The sequence below is a fragment of the Oncorhynchus nerka genome, linkage group LG4 (assembly GCF_034236695.1).
Source record: "Oncorhynchus nerka isolate Pitt River linkage group LG4, Oner_Uvic_2.0, whole genome shotgun sequence".
NCBI classification, from domain to species: domain Eukaryota; kingdom Metazoa; phylum Chordata; class Actinopteri; order Salmoniformes; family Salmonidae; genus Oncorhynchus; species Oncorhynchus nerka.
The window spans coordinates 32026876-32031358 of record NC_088399.1 but is presented as its reverse complement, the minus strand read 5'-3'; the positions used below and the strand labels follow the sequence as shown (position 1 = coordinate 32031358).

The 4483-nt window shown below is 45.1% G+C and overlaps 1 pseudogene; it reads left to right on the top strand.

Moving 5' to 3' along the window:
* The window catches only part of LOC135571508 (S-antigen protein-like), a 3894-nt pseudogene extending 1168 nt beyond the window's left edge, over window positions 1–2726 (top strand).
* The last annotated feature ends 1757 nt before the right edge of the window (window positions 2727–4483 follow it).

Genomic DNA, 4483 nt, shown 5'->3' with positions numbered 1-4483 from the left:
ATGACAGCCGGTGAGAAGAGAAGAGGGAAGAAGAGGGAGGAGAAGAAGCAGAGGGAGAAGGGGGAGAGGGTGAATCAGAAGAGGTTGTAGCCTCCACTGAAGCCCAAGTTAGCTCCAGCACACCTGCTGAGGAGGAAGAGGAGGACAAAGAAGGCGATGATGAAGAGGAAGAGGGAGAAAAAGAAGAAGAGGGTGAGAAAGGAGAAGAGGGGTGAGAAGGGAGATGATACAGAAGGTGGTGATGAGGGAGAAGGAGAGGGGGAATTAGAGGAGACAGTCCTGTGCTCTAAAGCCCCAGAATCAAAGGCCTCTCCTGACAAAGAGAAGGCTGGAGAGGAGGGAAGCGGAGGAGAAGAGGAGACAGGAGAGGGAGAGGGAGAAGAGGAGGGTGATGATCAAGATGAAGATGCAGGTAGTGACAAAGGATCCAAAGATGGAGATGATAAGGATGAGGAAGATGAGAAGAAAGGAAAGGATGAGAAAGAAGACAAAACAGATGAGAAGGCAGCTGTAGCCAAGACAGAGGCTCTCAAAACAGAAGCCTCCAAGAGTGAGGCCCCAAAAGTTGAGATCCAGAAATCTGAGTCCCCAAAGCCCTCCAAGCCAGACTCCCAAAAGCTGAATCCCTCAAAGGCTGGGTCCCCCAAGTCCGAGTCCCCAAAAGCTGATCCCCCAAACATGGGTCAAATCTGAATCCCAAAGTCAAATCTGAATCCCCAAAACCTTCTGGATCCCCCAAATCTGAATCCCCCAAAACCTTCTGATCCCCTAAATCTGAATCCCCAAAACTTGCTGCATCCCCCCCCAAAATATGAATCTCCCCCAAAAGCTGTAAACTCCCCCAAATCTGAATCCCCAAAACTTCTGGCTCCCCCAAATCTGAATCCCCAAAACCTGCAAAACTGCCGATCCCAAACCTGCTGGATCCCCCTAAATCCCCCAAATCTGAATCCCCAAAAACCTGGATCCCCTGAAACCTTCCCCCAAATCTGAATCCCCAAAACCTGCTGTCTCCCCCAAATCAGAAACAAACTTGCTGGATCCCCTAAAAATCTGAATCCCCAAAACCTGCTGTCTCCCCAAATCAGAATCCTTACAGGATCCCCAAATCTGAATCCCCAAAAACTAACCCCAAACCTGCTGGATCCCCTCATCTGAATCCCCAAAATATGGTTCCCCCAAATCTGAATCCCCAAAACCTTCTGGATCCCCTAAATCTGTGCTGATCCTATATCTGAATCCCCAAAATATGGCTCCCCAAATCCCCCAAAACCTGCTGGATCCCCTAAACCTGCTGGATCCCCCAAATCTGAATCCCCAAAACCTTCTGGATCCCCAAAACCTTCTGGATCCCCTAAATCTGAATCCCCAAAACCTGCTGTCTCCCCCAAATCAGAATACCCCAAACTTGCTGGATCCCCTAAAACCTCCTGGATCCCCTACTTCTGAATCCCCAAAACCTGCTGTCTCCCCCAAATCAGAATCCCCCAAACTTACAGGATCCCCCAAATCTGAATCCCCAAAACCTGCTGGATCCCCTACTTCTGAATCCCCCAAACCTGCTGGATCCCCTATATCTGAATCCCCAAAATATGGTTCCCCCAAATCTGAATCCCCAAAACCTTCTGGATCCCCTAAATCTGAATCCCCCAATCTTGCTGGATCCCCTATATCTGAATCCCCAAAATATGGCTCCCCCAAATCTGAATCCCCAAAACCTGCTGGATCCCCCAAATCTGAATCCCCAAAACCTGCTGGATCCCCCAAATCTGAATCCCCCAAACTTGCTGGATCCCCAAACTTGCTGGATCCCCCAAACTTGCTGGATCCCCTACTTCTGAATCCCCAAAACCTGCAGGATCCCCTACTTCTGAATCCCCAAAACCTGCTGGCTCCCCCAAATCGGAATCCCCAAAAACTACAGGATCACCCAAATCTGAATCCCCCAAATTAGGATCCCCCGAGGCAGAGTCCCCTAAGGGCGAGGCCCCCAAAACCAGAAGCTCCAATGTCAGAGGCCCCCAAGGCTGCAGAAGAGAAGGTAGACAAAAAGAGTGATTCAGAGGAAGAGAGGAAGGTAGAAAAGAAAGACGCAGCCATGAATGGAGATGTGGAGAAGATTACCCCAGAGGACAAGGACAAGAAGGATGAGGGTGGGAAAGAGGCAGAGGAGAAGGATGTTATCTCAAATGGAGTGGACGAGAGCCCCACTAAAGATGACCCGGACCAGAAAGATGATCCAAAGGACCAGAAGGTGGTCATCACCAAAACGGTGGAGACCATCACCACTGGAGAGGACGGGGCCAAGCATGTCACCAAATCGGTCACTGTCACCGAGACTGTGAAGGAGTCTGAGGATGTGATGCAGGAGAAGACAGTCTCCAGCAAGAAGATGGAGAAACACTCTTCCCAGTCCGTCAAGGTGGTGACTGAAACTGAGTAACTGCGCTCCATCCAACCCACTCAGGAGGAACAAAGATGACACGACAAAAAGCAATCAACCCAGAACTAACATAACAACGAAATCATAGAGCTAGAGCGATGTAATAAAGAGAACCACTCTCAAACATACAGAAAAGCAACGAGAGAAGCCATATGATGTGACAAAGCTAACGTTTAAAAAATGCATGTTGAGAGAAAGCTTTAAATGGGTTTTGCTGCAGATTAAATCAGGAAAATGTGATAGTGGGACAGATTATTAATTGTCTTTATGTTTCCCTGCAGTTCACGGGCTCACGGGTGGGGGCGTCTGCATGCTAGCTCAGGGAGGGAGACCCCTCCGCTCTAACCTGTATGGATGGATGGAAGGTTTACAGTTTAGATGCATACTGTATGTTGGTGGGAGAGTGATAGAAATGTATGTTAATTCAAATGTTAATTCAAAAAGGGGTGCCTGGGTTGGAGCATCCACTTTAGAGACATGTTCAAAAGGACTAGCCTTTTTATGTGAAGATACCAACTGCGCCAAAAATACAATCGTCTACAACACAATATAGTGAAGAATGAGAAAGACGATGGTGCAATGTACTGATGATCATAAACATACAGTACCCGAAGCAACTAAAGCATTAAGAACCTTGAAGAAACACTGAGCCTTAAACATGCTTTTTATCAGTATCTATGTTTACCTAATGAGTGCAATTGAAAATAAATATGTAAATGCGCACACATACATTCTTGTATGCATAGGATGGACTTGAATTTAAATGAGGTGCTACAGTTTGCAATCCCATGTCTTTACTCATCATGAACTATTTCCCAGCAGCATTTGCTCACTAAATGTCATACTGAAATACAAATATGGTCTCTTGTTCCTTTATGCAATTGTCCTGTCATGTCCTTACACTTGTTCATTTACAGTAGCTGTCTCACCTCAACATGCACACTATTCTATTTCTTCATCTGCTTTCATAGGGGTGGGATTGCATGCTTCATGATCTTTTGTAGCTGTTACGAATCCCTTTTGGCCCGACAGTCTAGGGGGGATGGTAATGAGACCCGTAACACAACTCATGCAAATTATTATTGTGACAAAGTAAAAGTGTGAACAAAATAACCACGACAACAGAAATCTACTGTCAAACTCCAGGTTTATTCATAAACACACGGTAATGGGGGGAGCAGGAAAAGGGGCTGAGCTGGACCCAAGGAAAGAAACAATAAATATACAAAAACACACCCCTAAGCTAGACTAGCCTACTTTAACAGCTAACCAAAAATACAGTAGGTGGTCCGCCCAGTTCTAACTAGTGTATTTAACAAAGTTCACCTACGGGTAGTGTATGCCCATGGGCGACTTGTCTTGGTTTCCCCCTTTTCCCACCAGCAACAAACAAACACCATAACCAAAAACAATACTCACAGGTGATGACAAAGTGCTATGAGGTGCTTAAACAAAAGAGAGGTTAAGACACAAAGCGAGAGTGAAACACAGAGACCTACAGACATGGCATTTGCAGAGAGATTGAGCTAGAGAACAAACAAACCATGGGGAAGGAACTGTGATAGGATAGGAAGTAGGAGGAGGTGTGTCTTCTGATTGATGATTGATTGTTGACTGATTGGGGAGTGATGGTTTTCACCTGTGAGGGGAGAAGGAGAGAAAAGAAACACACACACAGGATACACACACACACAGGATAACTGTATCCGTAACAGTAGCCTAGAAATTATACAAAACCATATCACCATCCAGAGGCTGTCCTCTACAGATTTTTAAAGCTACACTGTAATATGTGCATACCATCAAAGAATGATCCACCAACCATAATATAAACGATGCACACCATGGCATGTTCATGCAAATAGCATTTTATTATAGCACTTGATTTATCAAATCAAACTTGATTTACATAGCACATTTCTTACCATAAACAATGTAATTCAATGTACTTCACTTACATAAATAAAATAATAAAACAGTGAGAAAGATAAAAACAATACATTTCTGGACAACTATAAAATGAAGATAAACAAATATAAA